General features: G+C 39.7%; 1 protein-coding gene across 1 annotated transcript in view; it reads left to right on the top strand.

Moving 5' to 3' along the window:
* ETV6 (ETS variant transcription factor 6) overlaps positions 1 to 12,668 on the top strand; it is a 1,357,390-nt gene that overhangs the window by 1,080,428 nt on the left and 264,294 nt on the right. The gene's annotated exons all lie outside the window — the stretch shown is intronic.

Here is a 12,668-nt window from a genome sequence, read left to right as displayed (position 1 = left end):
CACACAGATAGTAATCTAGCTTTTGATCATCCCATGTCTACAGTGGTGAGGAAATCATTCTATGTTGAGCAACTTATAAACAAAGGTATGGAATCCAAGTCCAAGGAAGTTATTGTTTCAGTGTATTTGGCATTCATCAGACCTGTCATTGAGTATAATGCCCCCTTTGGTATGTACCTAACCAGGCATATCCAACAACGGGAATGTCAACAGAGGTTCCTCACTATAAGAATACAGGGCATAAGTAATGTGTCCTATGCAGACCGTCTCAAGGCCCTATCCCTGTATTCTGTCTCCTACAGATGTTTGAGGGGAGATCTATGCCTAGCATGCAGGGCATTGTCAGACCCTGCTGTGATGGGCCTTCTGCATATCCACAAAACAAATAGTACCAGAATTACCCATTCTAAAGACATAACCTTGCCTGTGATGTAACTAAGACTTGCTGGAGAGATAGGTATGTATCCCAGAGACCACCCTGTCTGTGGAACATGCTCCCCATCCATGTGAAGCAGAGTTCCTCCCTAATACAATTCAAGTGCAACTTGGACAATTAGATGGGAAACTGAAAATTCATCCCTGGTTTGGCACCTATGTCTCTGATGCAAACAGGTAACCCGTAAATCGTTCATCTCCCAGTCCCATGCTTACACTTATCAAGAGTATCAGAGCTTGTCAGAGATTTGGGATGCATGGCTAGGCTCTTGTGGTCATTAGCCTAGTAAACAGCTATGAACATACAGACCTCTACTGACCCCATCTTTACAGACCTTCTACACATCGATAACTCCAACAGTGGCAAAAAAAAATCCTAGAGACCCCAGTCTCTATTGCAACTTAAATAAAACATGCTGGTGGTATCAATGTGTCTCACAGAGAATACCACTTTTTTGGAACTGTCTTCTTCTCCATGTGAAGTTAAGTACATCTCTTACTTTTTTCAAGCACAACCTTGATGCATGGATGGGAAACCGTAAGTTCACCCCCATGGTTTTGACGGTCTTGTCCCTTATGGACAAGTTAACATACTTGCTCCAGGGTTATGGGTATTCGTTACTTACTACACAAAGAGTTCTCGCACAATACTTAAGGATTATCTCATCCAGGGTTATAGAAGACTTCCACAAAGTGCAGGGCCTTGCCACTAATCTGCTAAGGCTAGAAACACAGTAGGAATGCGTGGCTAGGCAACTAAAGATCCTTGCATATTAACACCCTACTAAGCTGTGAACCTATGAGCAGTCAAAAGCTCTGGAAATCTTCCCAGTGGTAATAGCTATTTGGAGCAGTGACCCATACAATTAATTTAGCACAGTTGTGTAAGAAATTTACCATAATAATAGATGTTCAAGTAGGATCACTGTTGCAGTAATGCTGCTTGCACAGCATCTCCACCTTTTCTGGCTTGGGCATCCTAGTGCTGACGGAGGTACAACTTCACCCATGCCCACCTTAAGTAGGGGGCCTTTAGTCATTTCTGGTTATACTGTCTTTGGGTAAGACAGGACTTTTAAGGGTTTAGCACCTACAGCAAGGGAATTCTGTGAAGTGTGTCATTGCATGCTGCCCACAACCTGTCTTCTTTTCCTGTGCAAGAAATAACTAAAGATGATTCAGACTAATGTCTCCTTTATACTTAAAACATGCTGATGTCTCATGGAAGCAGACATACACCTGCCTGGGAAGGAGAAAAATGCAAAGTTCTGGAACTTGGGCAGGAAGTTACTTACTTATTTGTGAAGTTTTAGTCACAATTCATTTTAAAATAAAGTGTTATATTTCATAACATATTTAAAGGCCTAAGTATTTATGAGAAGATTCGAATGCTTTTTGCAATTACTTTATGGTAGAATTTCATGTAATGACTACATGATTTTATTTTTAGACAGAAAAAGTGAAATGTGTGCTCATTTCTGATAATCCACTTAATTCTTTTCTGGTCTTGTGGAAACTCTGTCCTGTTTCAACACTCAGTAGGTACAAAGCAGAGAAGCCATTTCTTGGTAGCACATCAGTCTATCACAGAGTGCACCCAGACACACAAGCATATACATGCACGCGCACACCTATGGGCAGTCCAAAGAATCACCATTTCACTTACAGTATGTCATTGGAATATGAGATGCAACTAGAGCACCTGCCAAAATCCCACACAGGCACAGAGAAGACATTTGTATACCACACACAAGCTACCACATCTGGGAGCCTAACTAAAAAACAAAGAGCTGTACGTCAGGTACACTAACTGTTATACCACTTTGCCATTTGGCCTGTAGACCTTTGTATGCCAATGTAATTATGCTAGAATGGTGAAATAGGTTTATTTTTACTATCAGGTTTTTGTCATCTTGGTGCATATAAACACACTTTTTAGATGACATATTTAGTGCGTGGGTTGATAAAAAGAAAAACTGCAAGAATTTAGTAATTATATCAAAGAAACTACTACCTTTCTTAGATTTATGTATACCATTGGAATTGAATTGATATATTTGGTTGTTATGTTAGCTAAAGATAAAATTCCTAATGGTTTAACATCTTCTATATACAGAAAACCAACATATTCAAACTCCTTTCTCCATTTTACCAATAGTTACCCTTTACATCAAAATCGAGCAGTGTTAAAGGGAAAAATGGTAAGGGTGGACAGGATGGCTTTGGTGTATAAAAACTTCCAAAAGGAGTGTGATATATTATGAAACATGCTTCTTAACAGCAGTCATCCATTAGATATGGTCAGTTCAGTTACATAAGTTTCAAGGAAAAAGAAGCAAGATACACAAGTTTCCTTATTAAATAATATACCTTTATCACATTGTAACAATGGTGATACTGTTATAGAAGTATTAAACACCAACACCAAGAACCAACAAGTGGTTCATACTGTTTTGTAAGAATGATACCCCATTTTTGATGGCTGAACAAGTAGTAATTATTTTATTACCACATATTCAGTTGATAGTTACAGTATATCAGATATTATACATACAAACTGGTATTTCATTAAAAGTAATAAGAAAACATGCAGTCGACTTGGCCCACAACCTCAAATTATATATGAGAGAGGAAGGAGTTTTAAAAATGTATTTTGTAATTTAATCAAAGATAGTAAAGACAACTCTGCGGACAACATGTCTAAATGTAGATGTTGTAAGCAATGCAGACATACAATTAGCTAATTTATTAAGTATTGGTAATAGGAAATTTCATGTAACAGGTAAATTTAATTGCAGCACCCAGAGTGTTGTCTGTATAGCAGTATGCAAAATATGCACTGCCTTCTATGTTGGCAAAACTGAGCGAAAATTAAAGGAAAGAATATATGAGCATACTTACAAAATTAGAAAGAATATAACAACTAATACCCTTTATAAACATATTAGACATAACACTAATCACTGTTTTTTATTCAAAGTTTTAGAAAACATTGCACAAAGTCCTAGAGGTGATCCGTGGAATATCGTACTTGAACAATGGGAATTATGGTGGCAACTGGGAAATACAGCTCAGTGCCACGGCACCACCATGACTCAGTGAAATAATATCAGTTAGTCAGTTTTTAAAAATGAAGGCATATACCAAATAAGTTTTAGTTCAATAGTTATTGTGTATTTTTGGCAGATTTAACTTTATATACAAAGTATTAACTTAAGAGGAAGGGGTTAGGGAATCATCTGGCACATGTATGTATTTAAACTGTTTTAATGACTGTTGGTTTTATTTGAAGAAGTCCATGCATTCCAAAGGACGAAGGCGCTAAACATTATATTAAAGTTATAAAAGTACAAAAGATTTGTTGTTGACACTTTGAGGTTTTTTTCAGATATAAGTTTATTTTTGATATTGTTTATAAGGCATAGCCATATACACATTTGCACTCATGTAATAAACAGAAGCAAGAAGGAGTGGGACACTTTTGTATTAGTTACAGTTAGTCAAGGTGGATAAAATTGGGAAGTCATCATTTGCTTTGAGGTGATATTGGTTTGGGGGGGATACAGAATTTACTAGGCAGAATTAAAGACAATTTCTATTAGGGAATACAGTGTTTGCAAATTTAGGAGTCAGGGGCAAACTAGTCTGTAAAGTGATGTATTTCCCTCTTGAGTTTTAAATGTTATTTATGAAGTTGTAAACTAAGGAAAGGAGGTGGAAAAAGGCAGATTTGTGTATTTTCCTTTTGGTAACCTGAAGTAACATAGGCAAAGTCCAGTGATACAGCACATAAATAAAAACAATGAATATAAAATTGAAATGTACAAATAGCTTCTTAATTACTTACATCATGGTATAGTCATATGTCTGTATTTTTCTACTGATTATAACCCATATCTGTCTACTTCAGCTGTTCCTCTCTTGTACCTCTGAACCAGTACTCTTTCATGTCCCTTTTTTCTTCTGTGTATTAACGTATTTAAATACTTCTAATCTGAAAGTGTACATGGTGATCAAGCTATCTCTTTACAGCTACCCCTAAAGTTGTTAACTGTATTCATACTAGTAAGCATATTCTAGGCATGAGAGAGGTGAGTGGGTCATGCCCATTCACTCTTTCCCCCTAGCTTCTGCATTGCTGGAGCCACTAATTAAATCAAAGTCACCATTGAGGCTCTATCACTTTGCACCATGGAGCCAAGCTCCATCACCACATCTTCTGTTTGTTAAGAAATTAGCTGTATGTACTGTATCCTTACTTTCTACTTTTTTTATCACATTGCTGCAGCTAACTTCAGGCTTCCTCTAGCACCACCTCCTTGATGTTCCCAAATGTAGGGATTCGTCCACATGTTGAAGGCTTCCCCAGTGTGACTCATGCCAAGAGAGTCTCTTCTAGGAGAAGCCTGCATGTGGGGATCCTCCATTTCACCTTGCATAGGTTCTGAGGGCTAGAATCCATCACACAGTGTGACAGGACATGGTCAGGTAAGAAACAGTCATACCACAGCTCTCAGTTGGCCATTTCCTCTTATTTTTATCCAGTGATGAGTTTGGCTGACATCATGGCAGGGATCATGCATTGGCATCACAATGGAAGCATCCCCAGTTATGTGGTGTTTTAAGGAAACCTCCAACTTCTCCTACAGTTTAACTCAACCCTTATGTTGTTTTTCTCCCAACAGTATGGTTCCAGTATTGTGTAGATACCAGGAACCTGGTTGTACTTTATAAAATGTAATTTTTTTCTCTTGGAATCGACAAAAGAAAAGACCGCCCAGTTTTATTTTTAAGGTTAACTTCTCATATAATTTGCAGAGGAATTTATCCACACCTGCATGACGTACCACAGACACAGAGAAGTCAAGTGATTAATTCTGCTAATGTCAGGAGCTCAGCAGCTGTTATAAAAAAGACGGAGAGATGTGAAACTGTTTCCCACTGTCTTTATTGCAGCGAGGAAGAGGACTTACATTGATTCACAGCTACCTCCAGTGAAACCATGTCTTTCTTAGCAGAACAAAGCAGATGGATCATTCAATGGTTCAAAGGCAGTTGCCAGCTCTTCTAATAAATTTACATAAACAGCATCACAGTATTGAAGTGCTAAGCTTTAAACTTTAAATGTTGGTTGGTTGGTTGTTTTTACTACTTTATATATTAAGATGATTTAAATGTGGTGTCAGGTATATCTGTGACATTTAGAACAAAGTCAGAAAATACTTGTTGTAATTGTTGTAAAGTATCAACACATTTACCATTTTCATGCCCCCCCCCCCCCACCCAACAGGACAAAGCTGTCCAAAGAAAGGCTGCTTTGCAATAATTTAGACAGTTGGTAACCCTATTAACTAGGTGCACTGATACTGTTTATAAGAAGGTCGTTTGTGCTTTCTTGTGACATCAGGGGAGGATGCAGATGTGGTGTACAGATCCATGAGAAGAGACATCTTCTACTGGCTTTGAGTCAGTCCTTACACAGGTGGTGTGTGTGAGCATTTTGTCGTCTTCAAAGGAAATGTAATTGATGTCAGTTGTGATATACAGCTGCATTTACTTTAACATACATGTGCTATTTCCCCTTTCATTAAAACATTAGGAAAGGAAAATCAAAAGTACTTTATATATATATATATATATATATATATATATATATATATATATAGTACGTGAGTAGCACACGTCTTACTTGTATGTATAGAAACATGAGTCTATGCATATAATGCAAAAGGTTTATATGGGCGTGTGTGTGTGTGTACGTACGCTTGTGCACTCATACAACTAGTGACAATTCACCTCCCCAATCTGCAGATTTCACTAACTATTAAGTTATCATATAATTCATATCTATTCTTAATGAATGTTTTCATAATTATGTCTAATTTGGTATAATTATTTATACTGTAGTTGTTTTTTGTATTATTTTTAGAGACTGTAAAATTATTGTTCTTAAAATGTTTTGTAATACTTTGGGGCTTTTCTCGCCTAGGTCTCCACTGAAAATGGGCTCCTACACACTCAGACTTTCCTGGTAATCAAATGTCAATAAATAAAATGATAAATAAATAAGTGCTTTTGCTTTAATAGATGTTTTGCATATTGTCATAATAACTTTGTATATGCAACCATGGAGCTTTTCTCCATGGATATCCATTGAAAAGGTGTTTTAATTCCCAGTTGGACTTTACCAGTAATCAAATATAAATAAGTAAGTAAATAAACAATAGTGATGAGGCTGAAGCTGCAGGTTCACATTTATGAAATAGGCCTTGTAATTTCTTTTTTCCCCTTTAGTCTGAAATCGTATGCTATTGAAACACTAAATTAGACACTTACAATTTTCAGCTCCTTGTACACTAGACACATAATCCAGCACTGAGTACAAGGGAGACAAAGTATAGCTAATCTACCAAGCAAAGAAACTGAAGCATTGACACAAGGAAACCAAACACTCCATTTTTTTCATTGCCATAGGATCATAGGAGGTTACTGGGGTAATGCTTACAAGCCTAGCCAGAAGTTTATCCCCAAAAAAGAAACCTCAGTCAGCACCTACGGCCACTGCCAGTGAGGGACAGGTGGACCCCCTGGGATAAGTTTGTGGTTTCCCATCCACTCATCAGGGTTTCTCTTGAAGAGGGTCAGCGATGTACTCTGATGTGAATGGGAAGTCTCTTCCAAAAACAGGGGTGCCTCTGGGAGATAAAGCTCTCTCTCCAGCAGGTTTTTTTTAGTGTTGCATATTAGATTAAGGCATTTCAAGTGGGTAATGCACGAGGAATTAGACTTATGGATATGGAGCATCTCTAGTAGGGCAGGGTCCGAGATTGCCTTGTAGGCAAGACACATATCACCTCTGAGCAATCTGTACGATACCGAGTAGAGTGATAATGCTTTGAGCCTCTCCACATAGGACAGGTGTTAGAGGCAATGGATTCTCTCTGACAGGTATTTCTGTGGCGTTTCCAGCTGGTGCAGGTGTTTGGAGAGAGGTACATTCCAAATGGGGTGTTGTACTCAATTATTGGCCTAATGAGGGAGGAGTACAGAGAGGTAATAACCTCTTTTTTTCTGGATGTAGTCCCTTTACGTATGAGGTGAACCAAGTAAAAGTTTTTTCTGATCATTGCCACTACATGATGGTCAAATGTGAGTTTGTCATCAACCTGTGTACCAAGGTCTCTTGCCACAGGTTGTGTGCTTAGGAGGTTGCCGTTGATGTAATCAGTGGGGGCCATGTTTTTCCGAATGGTATAATACATTTATTTGCATTTAACTTAAGGCCATGACTTTGACACCAGTCATTTGTTGCTGTGAAACCCTCTTGTAGTATGTTAACATCATTGGGGAGTCAATGACCGCACCCAACTTACAGTCATCCGCAAATGTGGTGAGCCACAGGCTTTTTGTCTTTTCCTGGACCTCTGAGAAGTAGACAGATCCCTGGGAAACACCACTATTGACAGGTCTGCTGTCAGAGGTGGAGATAACCTAATTTGACCTTGTGCGTCCTACCGGCGAGCCAGTTGGCCACCACCTGATGAGGCAGGGACTTGCACCAAGTTATGTTAACTTTTTGATAATGCCCGAGTGGAGGATTGTGTCAAAGGCTTTGGCCAAGTCAAGATAAGCTGTATTTACTGACTTTCCTTCATCCAGGACCTTGGTGACAGTCTCAAAAGTCAGCCAGGTTCAACAGGCATGATCTGCCCCTGACAAATCCAAACTGGATGGGGTCAAGTGCTTGGAGATTGCCTATGTCCTTGTTTATGAGGTCCATAATAATATGCTCCATGGCTTTACAGATCAGACTTGTCAAGCAAATGGGGCAATAGTTTCCAAAATCAGTAGTGGCACCACCTGTGTGAAAGGGGATGACAGTGGCAGTTCTCCACTCTGCTGGAATGAAGCCTGTATTTAGGCTGTGATTGAATAGGGTGTTGAATAGCAAAGCTAGTTCTTGTTGCAGATGGTGCAGAATACAGCCTGGGATACCATCATGTCCCATGGAAGCTGTGTTTTTTGCCTTGGATAGGGCCTTTAACACTTGATCTATGGAGATGTGAGGTGCAAGGCAAGTATCAAGGATGTTGAATGGGCCTTTGGGGGGACAGGGCGGTGAAGTTTGCACTGAAACTATCTGCTAGAAGGTTGGTGAAGTTTGCACTGAAACTATCTGCTAGAAGGTTGGCGAAGTTTGCACTGAACCTATCTGCTAGAAGGTTGGCTAAGTTAACAGGATCAGTGTAAGTGGTACCATTAAGAACTAGTTTGGAACAAACATGCCATGGAGGTTCCTGACATACCTGAAGAAGGCTTTGTAGTTTCCCCTTGTTTCAGAGGCTAGTTTTGATTCATAATTGGCTTAGGAAGTTTTCACTAATGACCTAATTTGCTTGTTGAGACTAAGGAGGGAATTTTTCCAGTTGGGAATTTGTGCCTTTTTACCCTTGGACAACAGTTTCTTCCTTTTGTTGTAAAGCCTGTTGATAGAGGATGTCCAGCAGATAGGTTTGTATTTCCTTGAGGAGCAGGTTTTAGTTCTGTTGGGTATGGCTGAGTCCATGTATTGTACAGGTGCTTGTATACTGCATTAGCATACTGTTCAGCATAGTTTTCTGCATCCTCTGAGGGGGGCTGTGATGTGAAGCTACTGATACCCTCCCTTAGGAGGTTGTAGTCAGCTTTTGAGAAGTTTTTTAGCCTAGTTATGGCTGGGGTGGTTGGGTGGGGTAGAAACTTTGAATGAAACTGACCGATGATCTGATATCACCAAGGAAGAACTTACTATGGGGGTGGTGCCCATGTTGGTGAGAACCAAGTCCAGAATGTTATTTCCCCTTGTTGGGGATGAGAGAAGCTGGTCTAGTGTGTTGGAATTGATGAAGTCAAGGAATCGCTGGGTGAGTGCATTAGTGCAGGAATTGTTCACCCAGTCTATGGTGGAGTAGTTGAAGTCACCAAGGATCAGAGTGTTGGGGGGTACCTTGATGGAGTTGTGTAGGTCCAGGTAGGAGGAGAGGGTCTCCTGAGTCATGAAGGGGGGTCTATAGCTGGCTATAAATTGGATGGTTGTCTTGTCCAACTGTCAGTTGCACCTGGAGTAGTTGTAGTGCGTCATGCTGGCAAACCAGTCTGGAGGTTTGGTCATCTTTAATGAAGATAGAGACTCCACCACCCTTAGTTTTCCTGACCTCAATTTGGGGTCAGAATATGGGGAATGCGGTATAGCCTGGTAAGGCAGGGGTGCTCTCCACAGCCTTGAATCAAGTTTCTGTGATTGCAGAGATGTCAGCATCTTCCAGTGCGTGGAGAGTCTCCAGTGAGTGCATTTTCGTGTTAAGGCTGCTAGCATTAAGCAGCATGACCTTCAATTTGCTTTTTGACAGATCTTCTATGTTGAAAGATTTGTCTTTGGGGCATTGCCTAAAAAAGGCACAATGGAGAGACCAGAGCCTTGGCCAGAATCCGGAATCCCAGGGGTGACAGGTGGAGGCCATCTCTAGCAAATCATTGAGGTCTGTCAACCATGTCATCCCAGACAGACAGATACTGGATCCCCTTGGAATGACACCAGAAACTAAGCCAAATGTTGAAGTCAGTTATTTTTTGTTAGTATTGTGGTATCATTCTTGGTGAAGGCAGGATGCTGCTTAGGGCTAGGGTCATACCTGCCTGGGACATGCACTGTATTTGAGAGCTCAATCATGTCTCTCTTTATATAGTCGAGGGAGGTACATCTCAAGTCATTCACACCAACCTGTACAATGACAGAGTCATACTTGTACCTGTTGTGGAGAGACTTAAGTGCATCTGTGATGTGGTGAATTCTGGCACCTGACAGTCAACTGACCATGATCTTCTCCTTGTCGAGCCTGGTGAGGGGGACATCGGTGTGTCTCACAGTTGAGTCACGAATAACTAGCATGTTTGGTTTATTGTTATGCCTTATGGGCTGTGTTGGTTTATTGTTGTGCCTTATGAGCTATGTTTGTGAGACACTGATGGGTTGTTTGAAGTCTTTGATGTGTTTGGTGTTGTGTGTGAAATGTTTGTGAGTGTGTTTTGGAGGTCTCTGCTGTTTAGGTAAGCTTTTATTGAGGACCCCTGCATAGGTGGGATTGTGTTGTGCTGGGCTATGTGATATGGGTGGTGTGGTGTTTGTGCTGGCAATCTCTTCTTTGTCAGGAGCATTGACTGTGGCATGAGAAAGCATGGATTCCAGTTTACTGATGTAGATGTATTTCTCACAAGTAGAAGAATTATGTGCTAGGAGAAGAGGGTTGTCAGTGAACATGAGGCAGTTGCTACACTGTCTCAGTATGCCCATGTCAACCAGGCTGGCAGGAGAAACTAATGGAAGTTGTCCAAACATAGTCTTCTGAAACTTGGATGGACTTACGGAGAGGTTTTTGATAAGGGTTTGTCCACAAGATTGTAGACCACAAAAACCTTCTTAAATGTAAAATATCTGGCCTGAAGCCCAAGTGGTAAAACCAAAATTAAGAGGCTTAGAATAACATAAATTTAATCAGGCTACTAACAAGCAGTAATAAATGCAGCAGAATAACAGCACTTGAACACTTAAGAGCAAGCAGCAAATCAAAATAAGGTAATAAAGTAGGAAGAACAACTACAGTAAAAGCAGCTGAATAATGTGTAAAATTGTATTTATTTATTTTTTGGTGCAGAGAAGAAACAGACGATAATTCAAGGTTAAGAAACTAAGGGGGTTGGCCTTCCCAAAGGCTCTCTCTGTACATAGTAGAATGAGCTGATGAGATCGGACAGGGAAGAGTGTCCAAAATTAAAGAGGAGGGGCGTAGTCCTTCCCAGTGATCTCACTGTACTCAGTACAGTGAGCAAATGAGATGGGACTGGGAAGAGTGTCCAAAATCATATTTACAACAGGGGCGGTCATTTCCAGAGCCACCAAATTTAAGAAAACAACAACACTTCGGCAGTGGGGAAAAACAAAATGCCGACAGAGATGAGCAATATTCAGTCAAGGAAATAAATAAATTCAGTACAGTTTTGTTAACAAAATGCAGACAGAAACCAGCAATATTCAGTCAAGCAAATAAATAAATGCAGTGCAGTTTTGTTAACTATCACTGAAACAGATCAAGTGCAATAAAGTATACCTTTATCAGCTTTGTGTATCTAGATGGTTATAGAATCAATCACAACCATCCTACAAGGAGCAGGAACAGCTCTGATACTGACACAGTCTCACAGAAATTTAACTCCTTATACCAGTAGTGTAAAAGAAAAGTAGACCCTCAGGCAATTAGATAAACATAAAAGCAGTTTGACCGGTAGCTTCACACCTTGGATAGGCTGGTTTCACAAAATATAAAGCAACCCCCACTGTGAAACCAGCTGAACAAAATGCAGACAGAGACCAACAATATTAAATCAGGGAAATAAATAAATGCAGTACAGTTTTGTTAACAAAATGCAGATAAACCCAACTGAACAAAATGCAGAGACCAGCAAGATTCAGTCGGGGAAATAAATAAATGCAGTACAGTTCTGTTAACAAAGTACAGACAGAGACCAGCAATATTCAGTCAAGCAAATAAATAAATGCAGCACAGTTTTGTTAACTATCACTGAAACAGATCAAGTGCAAAAAAGTATACCTGTATCAGCTTTGTGTACCAGATGGTTATAGAATTAATCACAGCCAGGCTACAAGGAGCAGGAGCAGCTCTGATACTGACCAGTTTATTAATCTTAGGGTCCTTGATTGTGCCATTCATAAGTGAAATATGTAAATATGGTAAGCAGTGCTGCATAAGGAAAATGGCATATAAACTGAGCCAGAAAAGCACAACACAAAGAACAGACGAGTTGTGGCTGAAGTGTATGAAAGACAATAGTCAAGGTGATGCAGCAGATCCTGTGCAGGACTGGGAAAAACACAGGGAGAAATGGCCTTGACAAAGTACACTACAATAATTTGGTTTAGTCAGCTGCGGGGAAGTGGGCTAAAAATGGAATGAAATGGAGCAGAAAAAGACAGTGAAGAAAGGAAATGTTTTGTTCATTAAACATATCACTACACTTATGACTGGGAAAAACATTACAGAAAAGATTAATATGTAGTGAAAAGCTAGGAATTTCTTTAGACGCTAACCGAAACCCACTGCAACATAGCTAATAATAGACTGAAGAAGCATAACATAAAAACAGTACTGTGATAGATGTAATGTGTACTGAAAAAAATG

The sequence above is a fragment of the Protopterus annectens genome, chromosome 11.part0, assembly GCF_019279795.1.
Source record: "Protopterus annectens isolate FY-2018-M chromosome 11.part0, PAN1.0, whole genome shotgun sequence".
In the NCBI taxonomy this organism is placed as follows: Eukaryota; Metazoa; Chordata; order Ceratodontiformes; family Protopteridae; genus Protopterus; species Protopterus annectens.
This window is presented reverse-complemented; position numbering and strand designations above follow the sequence as displayed.